Source organism: Octopus sinensis, linkage group LG6 (genome assembly GCF_006345805.1).
Source record: "Octopus sinensis linkage group LG6, ASM634580v1, whole genome shotgun sequence".
NCBI lineage: Eukaryota > Metazoa > Mollusca > Cephalopoda > Octopoda > Octopodidae > Octopus > Octopus sinensis.
Genome location: NC_043002.1, coordinates 98,272,751 through 98,292,496, shown reverse-complemented (window position 1 = coordinate 98,292,496; position 19,746 = coordinate 98,272,751). Strand labels below are relative to the sequence as shown.

The 19,746-nt window shown below is 39.4% G+C and overlaps 1 protein-coding gene across 2 annotated transcripts in view; it reads right to left on the bottom strand.

Annotated features, from left to right (window-relative positions):
• Nucleotides 1-18,834, bottom strand: part of LOC115212774 (semaphorin-5A) — a 455,488-nt gene extending 436,654 nt beyond the window's left edge. The window contains exon 1 of one of the 2 annotated variants that reach the window (XR_004999783.1): nucleotides 18,301-18,748. The gene's annotated coding sequence lies outside the window, so the exon portion shown is untranslated. Of the gene's footprint in view, nucleotides 1-18,300 lie in introns of both variants that reach the window. The other variant, XM_036504186.1, reaches the window with a different exon arrangement.
• Between the last annotated feature and the right edge of the window lie 912 nt (nucleotides 18,835-19,746).

Here is a 19,746-nt window from a genome sequence, read left to right as displayed (position 1 = left end):
CTGGTCCACTAAATTTGATTAGCTGATAAAAGTTATGGCAGTATGAGAAGAATCCACACTGCAATAAAAACAAACGTGGTGTGGGAGCAGAAGGCGTGAAGAGGCACTGGCCTCAATAAAAATATCATCGCCCGTTGTTGATATTGTTGCTGTTGTTTAACCCTAAGTTAACCGAAATTCAATAGGCCTATGATCAAAAGTAATCCAATCAAGGCCATCACAACTTTTTAGAAACACCTACAGCTACACTATCGTGTTAAATCATTTTAACGACGTATCTCGAAACTAGTACAACTGTAGGTGATAGCTTGTAATATAATGGGTTAAAAATAACCTTCGATGGAAAAAAAAAAAAGGCTGGAAGCTACTTTCGGGACGCGAACCATGCATCTTCCGTACAAATGTATAACCTAATATATTGGTTTCAAATTTTGGCACAAAGTCAGCAATTTTGGGGAAGGGGTAAATCGTTTACATCGACTTCAGTGCTCAACCGGTTACTTATTTTATCGACCCCCAAAGTTTGAAAGGCAAAAATCAACCTTGGCGGTATTTGAACTCAGAACGTAAAGACGGACGAATTGCCGCCAAGCGTTTCGTCCTCCGTGCTAACGATTCTACCAGCTCGCCGCCTTAATGTATAATGTAACTAGCAGTATCGCCCGGCGTTGCTCGGGTTTGTAAGGGGAATAACTATATAAGCATTTTTAGGGATGTAAAGTATAATAGCCATCTCAATATGGCTAACCACAAAGGAGGGGTGTTACTGTAGCTTTTTACGTTCTGAGATTTAATAATAAATTTTTAGAGAGTTACTTCCCTTATATATGCCAAAAATGCATTAAAAATGGGGAAAATTATGGTAATTTTTTTTTAAAATCGTAGACTCATCGTAGACGCGCGCTAATACTCAGAAGGGCTCGATATGAATCACGACTATAAGATACCTGGTTTTGGTTAACTGCACCGCAAAATGTGGGAGTAGTTAGGAATCTAAATCGTAGGAGACAGACAGCACACAACCTCACTTTTATATATGATATATTACAAGGTATTATTCGTTTCGAGATACACCGTTAAATAATTTATATATTTCTCGATGCTTCTAACATTTATACTTTGAAATGTAAACAGATTTACATTAATCAAGGACTTCACTGCTGTTTCTGGTAGACTGAGCAATCACTCAGACCCAGAGAAGCTTTCCCTTTCTGACTCACTATACGAATAGACAGCGATGTTTCGAACACGACACTCCTATTCTTTATATGTATCTAGAATAAGGTGTAGTACGGCCTGCTGGACCTTCTGAATGGCACACAGGCGAAAAATCATCTTAAATTGCTTTTATTAGTGCGGCTCGCCAGATGAAGAATCATGTCTTATGAGACTCGCTTCTCGAAAAAAGTCTGCCATGCCTGATCCAGAACATTTTCTAGTATGCCCTTCACATTTTAAGACGATAGACTATGATGTGAGGGAGATTTGGTTGATCAATCACATACAAGAGGGAGACAGGCGTTGATACGAACTATGGATTGGAAGCATGCTCTCTACAACTGCGTAGATAGAAAGTAAAATAAATTGAAAAACGGCCCTGAGTGTATTCAAACGCTTTAAATAAGCGATTCGCAAAACTGATATGTATCCCCTCTCCACCAAACCCCTACCACCCCCAAAATTAAGGATATTTTTTTAGCCCTTATCCCATCCGTACATTAATGAGAAAATGAATCAGAGTTTGCATCCGTATAATTCTTCTTTCCTTGCCATGTTTTTGGACAATTTAAAAACCATATTAATTTTATTAAGTATGGCAGTTTGTCCGACCCTTTTATATTCCTAACATGCCCCTCCAGGAGATGAGGTGTGGGGGGGGACGGGGCTTAAGATACAATATTTTAAATGACATACTCAGTATTTTATTATATAAAGGGGTTTGAAAACTTCGAATAAATCTCCCACCCTCACAACATTTTAAATTGAGCATAGTTTTTTTCTTTTACTTTTTGTTGGCCAAGCCAGCCATTATTAGTGGTTGAGAGCGAAAGATTACAGTGAATACAATTAAAAACAGAAGCAATTTTAAACGAATTTGAAATTAACGAACTAACATAAATTCAATAAGGCTCGTAATTAGAATCGATTAAGAAACCATTTTTTTAAGTGCTTATTATAAAACGATCCGAGTTCAAATTTCAACTTGAGATTTTTTCCCAGTACACCCAACCGATTCCAATTTAAGAAAAGATCTTAGTTATTTCAATTGGAAATTTCAAAGTACTATAACATCCACCCACGCACATCTATCTATCTATCTAAGGCAGTGCTCCAGCATGGCCACAGTTCATTGATTAAAACAAGTGAAAAGTGTATGTGGTTGTGCTTAAAAAGTTCGCTTCGCAAACACGAGGTTCCGGGTTCAGTTCTACCACGTAGCATCTTCGGCAAGTGTTTTCTACTATAGCTCCGAGTCAACCAATGTTTTGCGAGTGAATTTAGTAGAAGGAAACTACATGGAATCCCGTTGTATATATAAGTATGTACGTGTTTTATTTTTGCTCTATCACCTGCCACTGCTTGATAACGCGTTGGTTTGTTTACGTCCCCAATGGAATAAGTGCTAAACTTAAAACGAATAAGTAACGTTTGACGAAACCCGCCGAGGAAAATGTGGAAACGAAAAAAAAAAAAAAGAAAAGAGTTCGATTGTGAGAGAACGAACCTACGAGCGTTGAAAGGCGGGCGGCGATTCGGGGACGCGCCAGCCGTGGCCCATTGACTGAAACAAATAAGGAAGAAAAAAAAACCGGGTGATGGTGTCACTCAGTTTAGCACCACTACTTGGATCTTGAGTACTTTACGTGTGGTCTACATAGTTGTATGTATTAAGGTCAGATGTCCGGTTTGAGGAGACTCACCCACGCATACATACATTTCCATCAGTCTTGGAGGAAAATTAATACAGGTACTGCTCGTCCTCCTCCGAGTCACACATAAAAATCAGCATACGCGTGTGTGCGCGTGCGTGATTGCAACGAGTTTATTACATACTTGAACAACAAATTTTAAGTGGTTTGTGAGCTACAAACGAGAAAAGAAAGAAAACTTCCTATTACACGAACAAGGAATTATGTTTAAGGGTACCATAAAATAAACAACAATGATAAGAGTCACAATAACAATCTGCTGGATAAGATGTTGGGGAAGACAATGGTTATAAAAGACGAATCCCATTCGTTTCGTGCTGAGAACAAAAACTGTTCTATTTTGAAAGGGGGTGAGTGATTTAGAAGCTTGCTTTCCAGCCGTGTGACCTTCGGTTTGGTCCCACTGTGCGGAAGCTTGGGCAAGTGTCTTCCAGTGTAATGAAAGAAAGCCTTGTGAGTGGATTCGGTAGATGGAAACTGAAAGAAGCCTGTCGAATATATATATATATATAGATGTGTGTTTGTCCCCCTCCACCTCATGACAACTGGTGTTGGGCTTTTTTAAGTTCCCGTAACATAGCAGCTCGGTAAAAGAAGCCAATAAAATAAGTACCAGACTCTAAAAAATATCTACTAGTGTCGATTTGTTCACTAAACCTTTCAACGCGGTGCCCCAGCACGGCCGCAGTCCACTAAGTGAAACAAGTAAAAGATAACAGATACATAAAATAACTTCCCAATACATCACCGTTCAAAGATTTGAGAGTGGATTTAGGGAAGATGGAACTTAAAAGAAGCTTGTATAGATGTATAAAGGGTGTGTGTGCACGTGAGTTCATTTCCAGTTCTCTGTAAAAACATGTTTGGCCACAAGGAACTATTTTCCTTGCTTGGAAGTAGGTGTGAAAAAATGCAAGAATAAAAAAAAATATTTAAAAGATTAAAATAGAACAGTCACATTTTCAACATATGTTTAAAAGGAAAGGTGTTCCATATATGTATCAGATTAACTCAGCCTCATCATCAGGATGCTAGAGGGCTTCTGGTTTTCTGTGGTGCATTTCTTTTAACTACCGCTTTATATTTATACAAATTTTCTTACATCACTTGATTGTTAGAGAATTAATGTTCTACGATATCGATACATACATACCAACACACAATACATAACACACACCACACATACAAACAAACACACACATACAAACACACACACACACAACCATCACAGTTTCCGTTAGCCAAATTTCATTTTAAGCCATTAACCAACACGAATCTATGAAGGAGACATTTGTCCAAGTCTCCGAATAAAAGAATCTGATTTGGAACCATGTGGTTGCAAAACTAACCTCTTATACACACGTATATGCTTGCAGCCATCTAAGTATAACTACTTTGGAAAACATACAATACAAAATGACTGTAATCCATAGATTTATGCTTTTGCCATATATCACTTTTCACATAATAGATCAGAATAAGTATGTGCAACATTCGTTATAGAAACACTTTAATTGACATGCTGCTCTGAAACCCCAACCCCTGTGCATTATCGGCTTAACGTACAAATCTACTGTTGCACAGAAGCCATCACGCAACCCGTAATCTGTTATAAGAATCTGGATCTATAAATAAAGGAGGAATGAAACGAGTAGGAAATTTTGGTTTTAGATTAAACGTCTGCAGATGACTTGGTATCACCAATAACGAGATGAAATGTAAGGTGATGGAAAATAAACGCGGTGTGTTGGCAGGGCTGTTAGAGCACCCGCCCGACAAAATGTGTACGGTATTTTGTTAGATGAAAGGCAAAGTCGACCTCGGCGGAATTTGAACTCAGAACGTAACGGCAGACGAAATACGGCTACGCATTTCGCCCGTCTTGCTAACGTTTCTGCCAGCTCGCGCGTGTGTATTCCAGTGACAGGCGGCGAGCTGGCAGAAACGTTAGCACGCCGGGCGAAATGCGTAGCCGTATTTCATCTGCCGTTACGTTCTGAGTTCAAATTCCGCCGTGGTCGACTTTGCCTTTCATCCTTTCGGGGTCGATTAAATAAGTACCAGATACGCACTGGGGTCGATGTAATCGACTTAATCTCTTTGTCTGTCCGTGTTTGTCCCCTCTGTGTTTAGCCCCTTGTGGGAAGTAAAGAAATAGGTATTTTGTTAGATCTAGTTACGTTCCGAGTTCAAATCTCGCCGAAGCCGAGTTTCTCTTTCGACGGAGTAGGGTTCATGAAATATAGAATCAATCGAGTATTTTTATCGTTTTCCTGATAATTTGCAAACTGCATCCACATATGAAAACCCTCATTTTATCTCGGTTGGCAAGCTGGCAGAATCATCTGCAAGCCGGACAAAATGTTTAGAGGCATTTCTTCAAGCTTTACGTTCCGAGTTCAAATCCCGTCATGATTGACTGAGTTTTCCTGCCTTACAGGGTCAATAAAATAAATACCAGTTGTGAACACAGGAGTCGATGTAATCGACTTACAGAAGAAAGAAAAAGAAATCATCCTGGTTAATTGTCATTTCAAATAAAGAAGTCTTTCTTTTTTTTATTTGACTATACTCATGGATTTCCTACCTGCTAAGGCGGCGAGCTGGCAGAATCGTTAGCACGCCGGGCGAAATGTATATCCGTATTTCGTCCGCCGCTACGTTCTGAGTTCAAATTCCGCCGAGGTCGACTTTGCCTTTCATCCTTTCGGGGTCGATAAATTAAGTACCAGTTACGCACTGGGGTCAATATAATCGACTTAATCCGTTTGTTTGTCCTCTCTGTGTTTAACCCCTTGTAGGTAGTAAAGAAATAGGTATTTCGTCTGCCGCTACGTTCTGAGTTCAAATTCCGCTGAGGTGACTTTGCTTTTCATCTTTTCGGAGTCGATAAATTAAGTATCAGTTGCGTACTGGGGTCAATGTAATCGACTGGCGTCCTTCCCAAAAATTTCGGCCCTTGTACCTAGAGTAAAAAAGAATTTCTAACCTGCTGGAAGTGTGTTTAATTTTTGTGATTCGTTTCGCATCGTCAGGTTGGCAACTAATTCGAAGTATTGAAGGTAGATTTAATATTCCTACAAAGCATTCCTTATGTGCATGAGGGATTAAACCAAACTTTACCATTCATCTTTTGTAGAGGGTAAAGAAATAAATTAAAGTAGATAGATAGGAGCACTCCGTCGGTTACGACGATGAGGGTCCCAGCTGATACGATCAACGGAACAGCTTGCTCGTGATATTAACGTGCAAGTGGCTGAGCACTCCACAGACACGTGTACCCTTACCGTAGTTCTCAGGGAGATTCAGCGTGACACACAGAATGTGACAAGGCTGGCCCTTTGAAATACAGATACAAGAGAAACAGGAAGAAAGAGCGAGAGAAAGTTGTGGTGAAAGAGTACAGCAGGGATCACCACCATCCCCTGCCGGAGCCTCGTGGAGCTTTAGGTGTTTTCGCTCAATAAACACTCACAATGCCCGGTCTGGGAATCGAAACCGCGATCCTCCGACCGCGAGTCCGCTGCCCTAACCACTGGACCATTGCGCCTCCACAAATTAAAGTAACACAAATAGTTCTAGCAATGGAATATATTTTATGCTATACAGAAGAGAAATTCAAATGCAAATAAATAAAGCAAAGATAAACATCATATCCCGTTTCTCTTTGTATTTGACTATCCAGAATTCGTAAATTGTTCAATCCGCTCCTTTCTCGAATTACTTTATTTCGGATATGCTCTCGTATTGATTGATATTCCGATCATGTCTGGTGCCTTGCGTCGTAGCCTGTCAACGTCCTTCTCTGATTGCAGAATACTGAAAGCACAAGTTTCCCGCTGGATCAGATATGTCGCGAGTTTCACTGACATTAAGTGTGCAGAAGGTTAATAGTGACGACTTCAGAGTTGCGCTTCGCATTAGCTTCGCCACTGTCAATCTTTCCCTGTATGTACGCACGCGCACACACCCAAACACACACTCAAACACACACACACACACACACACACACACACACACACACACCTATCATATAAAATCCGTTCCGTCTGTGCGTGTGTGCATGTGTCTTCTAGGATCTCGGGCATCCTCCATCCGACTGCGCTCAAATTTGACATGTAGATACCGACGGTATCAGGGCGTGTATAAGTCTTGAAAAAATTACAGGTGGGAATGCGATCGATAAAGCCGTGGGAACGTGCATTTGTAAAATACTTTTTGTTGGAATAGAAAGTCTATCTTTATTTCTTCTTTTGCTGGTGTCTCAAATTTAGGTTAAATCAGTGTTTCTCAAAGGGGAGGCCTATGGGACGGTCGGACAAGTTGTTTTCAGAAAATTTTGGTTTAAATGTTTGACAACTCAGCACCGTCCATTGGACGGGGGGGGGGGCGTTTTGTTCGTATATATATATATATATATATAATATATATATATAAATACAAAATGGGACAAGAACGCAAAACATCCAGAAGACGATTCAAAAAACACGGACGGGTCATTGGAAGCCTTTAATCTTCAGTCAAAAACCGGATCATCCTCTCAATTTTGGCTGACGCATACATTGGTTTCATGTGTCACATTTCGAAATTAAACATTTGAATTTCTCTTCTGTATAGCATGAAATATATTCCATTGCTAGAACTATTTGTGTTACTTTAATTTGTGGAGGCGCAATGGTCCAGTGGTTAGGGCAGCGGACTCGCGGTCGGAGGATCGCTGTTTCGATTCCCAGACCGGGCATTGTGAGTGTTTATTGAGCGAAAACACCTAAAGCTCCACGAGGCTCCGGCAGGGGATGGTGGTGATCCCTGCTGTACTCTTTCACCACAACTTTCTCTCGCTCTTTCTTCCTGTTTCTCTTGTATCTGTATTTCAAAGGGCCGGCCTTGTCACATTCTGTGTGTCACGCTGAATCTCCCTGAGAACTACGGTAAGGGTACATGTGTCTGTGGAGTGCTCAGCCACTTGCACGTTAATATCACGAGCAAGCTGTTCCGTTGATCGTATCAGCTGGGACCCTCATCGTCGTAACCGACGGAGTGCTCCTATCTATCTACTTTAATTTATTTCTTTACCCTCTGCAAAAGATGAATGGTAAAGTTTGGTTTAATCTCTCATGCACATAAGGAATGCTTTGTAGGAATATTAAATCTACCTTCAATACTTCAAATTAGTTGCCAACCTGACGATGCGAAAGAATATGGTTTGTGACCTCTGCAAACGAGACTGCCATTCTCGCATCGGTCTCTACAGCCACAGGATGCGTTACAAAAACTGAGTAGACAATTCAATGGACAGATGACATCATCCATGGTCAGCCATGACCGACGGAGGCCCTAAAAATTTATTTACTTATTTTGTCTTGTTTATATATATATATATGGCGGTGCCCCAGCATGGCCACAGCTCATTAGCTGAAACTGGAAAAATCAAAAAATCAAAATCATATATATATATATATATATATATACTCTCTTTTACTTGTTTCAGTCATTTGACTGTGGCCATGCTGGAGCACCGCCTTTAGTCGATCAAATCGACCCTGGGACTTATTCTTTGTAAGCCCAGTACTTATTTTATCGGTCTCTTTTGCCGAACCGCTATATATATATATATATATATATATATATATATATACATAGCCAGTGTTAACAGAGAAAGACAGCGTCAGTTAGGACCCTACTCAGATGCTGCGTATCTGCGTCAGAGTCCTGGTTCTTACTAGTAACAATTTGCTCACTGATGGTGTTCGGCCCTGATAAAGATTACGAGGAATCACTCAAGTGTCAATTACGTATGACGTAAAACTGTTACGATCAGTAATTTAACCCTTTCGTTCCCAACCCGGCTGAAACCGGCTCTGGCTCTCAATAAAAATATCTTGTTTTCAAAAGTTCTGAATTAAAATCTTCTAACAAAGCTTAGTCACAATTTATGTTCCTAGGAGTGGCTGTGTGGTAAGTAGCTTGCTTACCAACCACATGGTTCCGGGTTCAGTCCCATTGCGTGGCATCTTGGGCAAGTGTCTTCTGCTATAGCCCCGGGCCGACCAATGCCTTGTGAGTGGATTTGGTAGACGGAAACTGAAAGAAGCCTGTCGTATATATGTATATATATATATATGTATGTGTGTGCGTGTGTTTGTGTGTCTGTGTTTGTCCCCCTAGCATTGCTTGACAACCGATGCTGGTGTGTTTATGTCCCCGTCACTTAGCGGTTCGGCAAAAAGAGACCGATAGAATAAATACTGGGCTTACAAAGAATAAGTCCCGGGGTCGAGTTGCTCGACTAAAAAGGCGGTGCTCCAGCATGGCCGCAGTTAAATGACTGAAACAAGTAAAAGAGTAAGTTATTTTACTAAATCCTTTGTTTTAAGTAATTGAAAGAAACTCAGTGCATCTCAAAATAAATACAGTAACAAAAGGACGGGATTTGCAGACGTGGTTCGATGAGAATTTCACGTATATTACTTATTTATTAATGAAATCATAATCTTAAGAGCGTTTTGAATTAACTTTTTGATACCAGCGTAGCTAGCAGCACATGAACACACACTACACATAATATATATACACTAGCTGGCTCCGTGCCGTCAAAAATGACGGCTAATTGTAGTATTTTATATACAAACTAGCAGCATAGCCCGGCGTTGCCCGGGTATGTAAGAGCCCCTAGTAGGCAAAGACTAATCCCAATGTAGTTCTTTCCCTCTAGGGAACGAAGGCGCATGTGTAGGTTGCAATGTCTTCTCTTCACTCGAATACTTCTATGTATATGATGTTCCTAGCTGTCTCCCGACAGAAAATGTGTTGCATATAAAAAGCTTAGATTCTCGACCCCATGTCGAATTTTTTGATTTTTTTCAGAACTGGGGGAACTTTTCAAAATTTTCCCTGCGTTAGTTTTGAATTATGACATTGGGCTATGTGTGGGTCAAGTTTCATCAGAATCGGTTGAAAGCCGTGGTCAGGGTGAGGGTACAACCTGACAGCCACACAGACAGACAAACTGCCGTTTATATATAGAGAGATAAGGTACAAAACCAAGTTTTTAGTTTAATAATTCTTTTATTACCAAATGTTTTGCGAAAATTCTACCCGCAACTAACATCTCTTCATTGCTTGTTTCCTTCAAAAGAATTTTAAAGTTTTCCTGTCTTCTTATACGACTTAAAGCCACATAAAGCTGGACGCGACTAAATACAGGAGCTGGCAAGTAAATACCAACTTTCTCGAAGCTCTGTCCTTGCGATTTGCTTATGGTCATGACAAAAGCTGGTATCATAGGGAACTACCGCCTAATGAAAGGTAAATCTGTTTGTACATATATATGTTTCTTTTTTACCCACAAAGGGCTAAACACAGAGGGGACAAACAAGGACAGACAAACGGATCAAGTCGATTACATCAACACCAGTGCGTAACTGGTACTTAATTTATCGACCCCGAAAGGAAAAAGGCAAAGTCGACCTCGGCGGAATTTGAACTCAGAGCGCAGTGGCGGACGAAATACCTATTTCTTTATTGCTCACAAGGGGCTAAACACAGAGGGAACAAACAAGGACAGACATAGGTATTAAGTCGATTACATCGACTCCAGTTCGTAACTGGTACTTAATTTATCGACCCCGAAAGGATGAAAGGCAAAGTCGACCTCGGCGGAATTTGAACTCACAACGTAACGCAGACGAAATACCGCTAAGCATTTCGCCCGGCGTGCTAACGTTTCTGCCAGCTCGCTGCATACACATGCACACATATACTTACATAGAGTTGAAACGCCGTTTGATTTTTCTTTTCAGCGTTGAATGTTCACCTTTCCACTTTCATTGCATACGCACACACATTCACATACCTCCCTTTTACATACACACACATACACTCACAGAGTTGAAAGGCTGTTTGATTTTTTTCCACCGTAGAATTTCCAGCATCCCACTACTAGTTTGCTATCACCCCTTCTTTTCTCATACATATGTTGTGACGGAGAAAAGTACAAGAGTATTATTACTATACATGTTACTGTGTATTAAGACGGCAGGATGGCAGAATCGTTAACACGCCGGGGGAAAATGCTTAGCAGCATTTCGTTCGTCTGCATGTTCTGAGTTCAAATTCCGCCCAAGTTGATTTTTGTCTTTCATCCTTTTGGGGAGTGATCAAAGAAGTACCAGTTCAGCACCGGGGGTCAATATAATCGACTCAACATCCTTCCCCCAAAATTGCTGGCCTTGCTCCAAAATTTGAAAGCTGTATATATGTTACTGTGTACTGATTGTGTCGTTGTAGTTTAACCCTCGGCTTTGATCAAAGAGACCACTATGGTCAACAGCCATCTCAGGTGTAACCATATCGTCGTTTTTTAAAAATATCTAAAAATAACAACGCACAGTCGTCACTTACAAGCGAGTATATAATTCGGTTGGTAGAAACACTATGAATTTGCTGAAGGCGGCGAGCTGGCAGAAACGTTAGCACACCGAGCGAAACGCCTAGAGGTATTTCGTCTGTCGTTACGTTCTCAGTTCAAATTCAGCCGAGGTCCATCTTGCCTTTCATCCTTTCAGGGTCGATAAATTAAGTACCAGTTACGCACTGGGGTCGATGTAAACGACTTAATACCTATGTCTATCCTTGTTTGTCCTCTCTATGTTTAGCCCCTTGTGGGTAGTAAAGAAATAGGTATTTCGTCTGTCTTTACGTTCTGAGTTCAAATTCAGCCGAGGTCCACTTTGCCTTTCATCCTTTCAGGGTCGATAAATTAAGTACCAGTTACGCACTGGGGTCGATGTAATCGACTTAATGTCTTTGTCTGTCCTTGTTTGTCTCCTCTATGTTTAGTCCCTTGTGGGCAATAAATAAATAAAAACGCTATGAATTTGCTGTTTTAGGTGACCATGTAGTCTAGAACATTTTGACACCCCTTCAGACCTCCTCCCAGTCTTGACCCAGAGCAGTGATTTTCAACCGGGGTCCATACGACCCTTGAGGATTCATATAAGATTTTGTTGTTAAAATTTATGAGTAATAAATTACTTATACTTCTACAATACATCAAACATTTTAGCAATTTTTTAAAAAATACAATTGCTAAATAATAATCCATTATAAAAATATAAGAGGATTTGTTTTAAACATAGAATGGCTATGGAGGCCCCACCAGAGCAAAATATGAATCAGAGGGATCCATAGGCAAAAAATGGTTGAAAACCACAGCTATATATGAATATCGAGAATATGGCAGCTGGAGTAACATGTAAAAAAAAAAAAAAAGAATGCGCCACCTGCTCAAGAATCGAACCTACAACTATTTTGATCATAACTAAATGACCCTAACAACTAGGCCATATTCTTTCCTTAAAGTGCATTTATCTAATTTACCCTTTTCTTTTTTTAAAGTAGGGTTTGTAATTTGAGAAAGAGATTTAGCTTGCTATTTCTTTCGAATCGAGCGACCGCGTCATAAGAACGAACCTGCAACTTCACGGCTCCAACCACTAGGTCACATTCGTTCCTTAGAGTACATTATCTAATCTGTCCTGTCAATTTTTAAAGGTAGGACTTTTGATTTGAGAAAGAAAGAGATTTAGCTAACTATTTCTAGCAATCAAAGTGACCACGTCGCAGCTCCCTCGCCAGCACATTGTATGTGAATGTGTATGTGAGAGTGTAAGAGGCAATTTGAGCGATCTTTAATGTAAGCGAAGCCGAATTCACAACGACGCTTCCTTGGTCTACTTTACACCACCTGAACATAAAAGTAAGGTATTGTTTGGCAGCAGGTGATTACTAATGAGACAAGCTAAGTAGTAGATACAGGTGTGAAGGAAGGGATGGGTGTAGGTCTAGACGTAGCTTGTAGTTTAGAGACACAACTTCACTTTTAAAGAGAAGGAATTTTCGCAAGCTTCCGGGAAAAGTAAGAGAAAAAAAAAAGAACCACGCCAATTTTTCTTTTGTTTTCATTCCATGTATTTCATTTATTTATTTTTTCTCGGTATTCAAGTTTTTCTTTACTTAGGAATTAAATATATGTGTGTGTGTGTGTGTGTGTGAGAGAAAATTCCATTCTCTCACACACACACTCACACGTTTATTGCCTCTCACTCGAAATACCATGTTTTGTTGTTTTAGAAAATACCGTCTTTACTACCCTAATTACAAGCAGAGATTTAGACTTAATTACCAAAGGCACAGACGAATTCAAATGCCAAGTCTTCGGTGACGTGACATAGCACATTCTAAAAAATGAAAGAAAAGAGAAAAAAAAAAATGTTAAGCCCAGGTCAAGGAGTATCCGACATTAGTAAAGAGTCTTAACCTTACTTAAGACGGTATAGAATGTGATTTGTGGGCGATTTGGCTACTTTTTCTAGTAGGCACTCTTTCTGGTCAGGTCACTTAAAAGTCTGTTGCGTGTTTAATGTGAACACATAGCAATATATATATATATATATATATTATCCATCTACTACCCTCACTATCTATCTATAATTTACATACTCTCACATATAATGTTAAACTTCACGAAAGATATTACAGTTTGTTTTTGTGTTTTTTGGGGTTTTTTTTCTGTTTAAGCCCCAGTTTACCTCTCAACCGGAGACTTATGAAGAAAAGACTACCACGCTGTGACTGACCAAATCTGTTGGTTTGGGGGTTTTATTTTATTTCTCATACAAACTATATTTAAGGCCATATTATTTAATGCGTCCTCTGGTAGGTTATGATTTTAGGGAGATTTGGCCGCTATTTCAAGCATATTGACCGACTGTGCAGAGCAGGCATAGGAAACTTTTCCTCGAGAAGCGGGCCGCATGAGACCTAACTCATCATCAGGAGGGTCGCGTTACAAAACAGTTCAAGGTAACTTTTCGTTGGCGTGCAATTCGGAAAGTCCCGCGGGCCGCAGTTTGCCCATGACTGGTGTAAAAAGTTTATTCATTAACACAAAATTATACAAGAACTGTTGACATGTATGACCACCACCACGGTTACCGTACCTCCTCTATCCTAGTTTTCACAACACTAACAACTCAAACTTGTACGTCAGCAGTTCCCATATTTAGGGGTCGCGACCCAATTTTGCATCACTGTATAAATCAGAAAGGGACCCCCACCCCCCAAAAAAATTGACATTTAAAATGTTTGTTAAACTATAAAATCATGAACGAATTAATTATTCAAATGGCGCGTTTAAGAAGTTCGTTTCACAACCACGTGGTCGCGGGTTCATTCCCAATACGCAGCCACAACGAGCAAGTGTTTCCCAGTGCCCCAGACTAACCACTGCCTTATCTGTGAATTAGGTAGACGTACAATTGGCGGAAACGCACCGTGTGTGTGTGTCTTTCTTTCAGTGCTTGACAACTGGTGTTGCTTTGTTTATGTTCCTATAACTTATCGGTTTGGTAAAATCAGGCTGATAGAATAAGTACCGACATTTAAGGATTGGGGGTCGATTATATAGACTATATCCTTCAGTACTATATTACAGTGAACGAAACATGTAAACTAATAAAAACAAACAAATTGTTGAGTACAGAAAGGTTACAACCAGTGCCTACTGTTTTCGGGCTATCGAGGGTTATTTTAAAATTGAAGGGATTTCTTCTCGAAATGGGCTCGTCAAATATTTACAGAGCCCTCTTGGCACTAATGATCCCTGCCCGATATATCGGTTGAAGTACATTCTTCGAGACGCAGCCAGTGTCATTTAACGGCTGGTGCTATGCGGGTGACGTAGCGCGGGGCCTTGAGGGCTCATGAATAATATAATTTCGATGTGAGTGGGGCCCAATTCTTCGGTACAGTATCAGGGTATATGAACACCTAATATACAAGATATACTGTAAAGATTGAAAAATGTTTCCCACCCCACAAGAAAAATATCGAATGTTAAGTGTACCCCAAAGGGATATATATATATATGCATAAAAATTTTTTTTAATTGAACCCCGAATATTGGACTTACCAAACTAGGTTGTGATAATAAATGATCAGGAACTGCTACTCTAAGTGGTCGCACGACCGGCTAGATATAGTAGCTAAAATCCCCTTAAACCACAATCCAACTCTCTTAAAAAGGAAGACACAATTTGGATAAGTCTTGGATACATGTCTGAAAATACGATAAGCTGGCTGTGGCTGGAGAGTAGACCTAGGGTTAAATAACTAAACATTTTTCGTAGTTAAAAGAAAAGAAAAAGATTATCCAAGTGCAGGTATGAAGAAACTGAGAATTCAAGGCACTCTTGTGTTTTTATATTTTAATTAAGAAAAAAAAAAGAAAAAACGAGGTGGGAGGTAGCTGTGAGATTCGAACCTACGGCGCAGCATCTTGAGCAAGCGACTTCCACTGGAAAGCAGAGTAATCAATAGTTTATGAATGGAATTAGTAAACGGAAACCGTGAGGGCGGGCAGAGCGTGGTATGTATATATATGTCTTCCGCCGAGGTCGACTTTGCCTTTCATCCTTTCGGGGTCGATAAATTAAGTACCAGTTACGCACTGGGGTCGATGTAATCGACTTAATACCTATGTCTGTCCTTGTTTGTCCCCTCTGTGTTTAGCCCCTTGTGGGTAATAAAGAAATAGGTATGTATATATGTGTGTGTGTGTCTATGGGTATGTGATTGATTACTAGAGTAGAAGAAAAGTTGCGTAGTGTCGAAAATGATTACTCAGCTATTTTGACAGAGATCGATAAAATGAAGTACCAAACTTAAATAAGTAGTGGGGTGCGGGGTTGATATGAGAGACCAAAACCGTTGAAGATGATGCCCCCAGCATTTCCACAGTTCAATGAGTGAAAGAGTAAAATTCAAGCAGAACGACTTAAAATCAATTAGGAATCGAAACCGCGTCGCAGCGGACTTGAGCATAAAAGGGAAGCGATAGAAAGAAAATGAAAAACGTCGTTGGTTTTGCTTAACCGCAGGCCAGTCCTGATATAACAAGATTTATGATCAAAGGCATTCCAGCCGTGACTATAATGTTTTGTTTTGTTGGTTGGTTTGTTGTTGTATACGAAGGACTTCATTGTCTGATGTGCCCCATTACTGTAGACGGTTAAGTATGATTTGAGGGAGAGATTTGACTGCTATCTCTAGCAGATAGGGCCGAACGACCGCGGTTGAGATATACTGGCGGCTATTTCGGTGGCTCGTGCGTGGTGTTATGCGTAAGTGGCTGTTCCTCTGTCTTTGCTGTGTGTTGGGATATGTCCGTTTGTATATGTGTATGTCACTGTGCGTGTGCGCGTATGTATGTGCGTATCTATGTTATTGTGAATGGGAATGGTGTATGCTTGCCGTGTGTGCTCGTAGCATGACATGGAGAGAGAGAGAGAGAGAGAGAGAGAGAACCAATTTTAAGACCCTTGTTTACATTCCATAATGATGGAACTTATGATATAAAAACAATATGGGTTAGCGGTGTTGAATTCTGACAGAGAGTGTGTTTGGTGTGTGTGTGGAGCTGGGAGTAAAAGAATAAAGAGAAGATGCAGAAAAAGGTAAGGGTGACTATACCTACATCTTTGGCAGGGACTGTGTTGGTATAGGGGAGGGGGTCTTTACTGAAAATAGTAGCTAAAGAAGCAAGACGACTTTCGTAGGCTTTTCTCGCTTATTATTATTACATTATTATTATTATTACATCTGTGTATTCAAAACTTATACGTACGTTCACACATATAACACACACATATTGTATATATATATATATATATATATATATATATATATATATATATATGAATGCACGTTCGCAAACGTCCAAGAGAGGTGAGGCAGAGGTACATCGAACTCCGGGTCATAGAAGATAGTGGTATCTCAGAAAATATATGTATAACGCAAACATACTCACACACAAATATCATATATATACATATATATATATATATATATATAGGTACTGGGACCACTCAGCGATACAAGTACCATATATATATATATATATATATTATATATATATATATATATATATTTATATTGAAGACTAACGTTTAGAGGAGGGAAGGCGTAGCGTGAAAGAAACTTAATACCCCCTTGATGAAATTGCTCTCAGATCCCTTCCCCATCTCCCTCTCACGTCTGTGTAGTAGTATTATTGTACAAGGAAACAACCAAATTATTTCTACAGAAGTTGCATGTAATTTAGACAAAGAGAGAGAGTAAAAAAAAAAAAAGTTTTCGAAAAGTGGATAAACTTTAAACATTGATCATGTAGCTGTGTTTTGTTTTGCTGATGGAGCCGATTACAAATATTTACTACCACCACCAAACAGTACAAACTAATGTTAAAATGTTTCAAACAAGGTACACAAAATTTTGTTAAGGCTAGGTGTTAGCGAGACGAGATGTACATACAGTCTAATTATTAATCAATCAATCACCTTCAGTCATTTTAACAACTAGTATCGAATTTTATCGATACTGGAAGGATATTTGAACTCCGAACAGTAAACGATAGCTGTAAGTAATCTACCCGTAAAGCATTTTGGGCGATGTTCCACAAATTATGTCCACCGCCACGACAATTTTCACGCAAGTACTTGGTATTAAACATGTACAGTAGTAAATATAAGCACCCAGCGAGCAGAATCTGCGACCAAGTTTCGATTCTAGCACTGTCGCTATTTCGTTACACCTTACGCTTTAATCACCTTAGAACATGCGTGAACTCCATACATAATCAGCCTCAGCATATCCTTCTCAATATATCCACTTTTCTAAATATCCAGCGAAGGAGCCGCTAGAAACAGCACTTGTATATTCTTCAAATCACACCTTTACTGTCTTTAAAAAGTAAGGGTTCATTGGTAGACTTAGACACAATATTCGATAAAACACCGACTGAAATATGTAGCGTATGGCTGGAACTCTTAGATTATTAGTCAGTCTGTTCGATCTGGGGTTAAAATAATTACATATCTAAGGACTTGTAGCAATTGGATGTAATTAACAAAGGCCCCGGTGAGGACGACCGCTCCCCCGCGAACAGAGCCCGCAATTCGGTTTCGATTTGGAAAATGTAGATATTTCATTTACATTGATCGCTATAAATTTTCTCGGAAAAAGGCATGAGTGCCACATGATCTCATTGCTCCCCACCCTCATACAAAATCTGAACAGCTGTTCATACTGTAAAGAATGAAATAAATACGCATGCTTTTTCTTCAAAAGTTAAAGACACCAGAATTGAATACAAATTTGTATATATATATATATATATATATATATACAAATTCCTAATTTCATACGCAACTAGAAAGCTGAAAAGTTGTACATATTCACACACAGATGGATAGATAAATAGATAGATCAGCATATATGTATGTATATATAAGCAGTGCTTTTCACTTACCTTGAATTGTTATTCGGTTAAAGTTTCAATCATGACGAAGGTAATATACCTCTCAGGACAGTGCATGTAGTAAGTATGAAAAAACCCCAAACAGTGTTTTACAATAAGCAAGAAACAGTAAAGAGTGGAAAGCAAAATAAAAAAATATTTTTAAAAATGCAGAATGAAATATATAAATAAATATTTTTTGGTCGACGTTAAGTTGTCTATAGTACGTGTGCACACTATATCGCTCTAGCTGTATGAGTGTATACACGTGTGCGTGTGTGTGAGTATGTGTATTTATGTGTGTATATATATCGGTGTAAATGTTATATGACTGGAAAAAGAGATAGGAGGTATGAGAGTATGTGTATAGAGTGTTTAGAAGGGGAGGGAAACAGATTAAAACAGTATGAGAGAGGGGAAAGGGAGGGAGGGCGGGGAAAATAGATAGAAACTGTCAGAGTGAGTAGGGGGGAAAAGTGTGAGAGAGTGATTAGAGAGAGAGAGAGAGAGGGAGGTTTTAATGAAGTTCGAATGAAGATTGTATGAGAGACAAGTAAGGAGGAGGGTAAAGGAGGAGCAGGCGGTATGTGAGGGAAAGTAAGAGCAGTATATGTGTGTGAGCGATTTCTCTGTCCGACGTGAGCGTATCTACGTGAATGAATGATATTGAATATGTAAGATTTAATAAGAGAGGGCGGCGGCGGCGACGGTGGTGGTTTATATATCAGTAGAGTGGCAATGTTAGTAGTAGTAGTAGTAGTAGTAGAGGTGGTGGTAGTGGTGTCTATCTATAATAATAATAATTATTATTATTATATGGAAGGTTAACTTATAAGTTAGCTCGGTAAGTATGATGAGTTGCGCATCGTATGCTATCTGTTCATTTTCAGCAAGTTTGACAGAAAGCAGAAGATATATATATATATATATATATATATATATATATATATATATATATATACATATATATATATATATATATATATATGGTGGGGGGAAGAGATAGAGGTAATAGCAAGCTGGAGAATATATAGAACTGAGAAAGAAAGATAGAAAGGATGAGAGAAAACGTGTTACAGGGAGATAGATAGATAGATAGATAGATGAGTAAAGAGTGAAAACAGTTTTTTTATTTAAAAGATTTTGAACTGTTGTGTATAGGTAGGTGATTTCCAAGTCGTCGTATTTTTTAGGGGAAGGTTAAACGAAGCGGTGTAACATTGATGCCGTTCCCCACGTATGTATGTATGTATGGATGGATGGATGTATGGATGTATGTATGTATGTATGAATGGATGTATGTATGTATGTATGGATGTGTGTATGTATGTATGTATGGATGGGTGTGTGTGTGTGTATGTATGTACGTACGTACGTATGGATGTATGGATGGATGTGTATGTATGTATGGATGGATGTGTGTATGTATGGATGGATGTATGTATGGATGGATGTGTG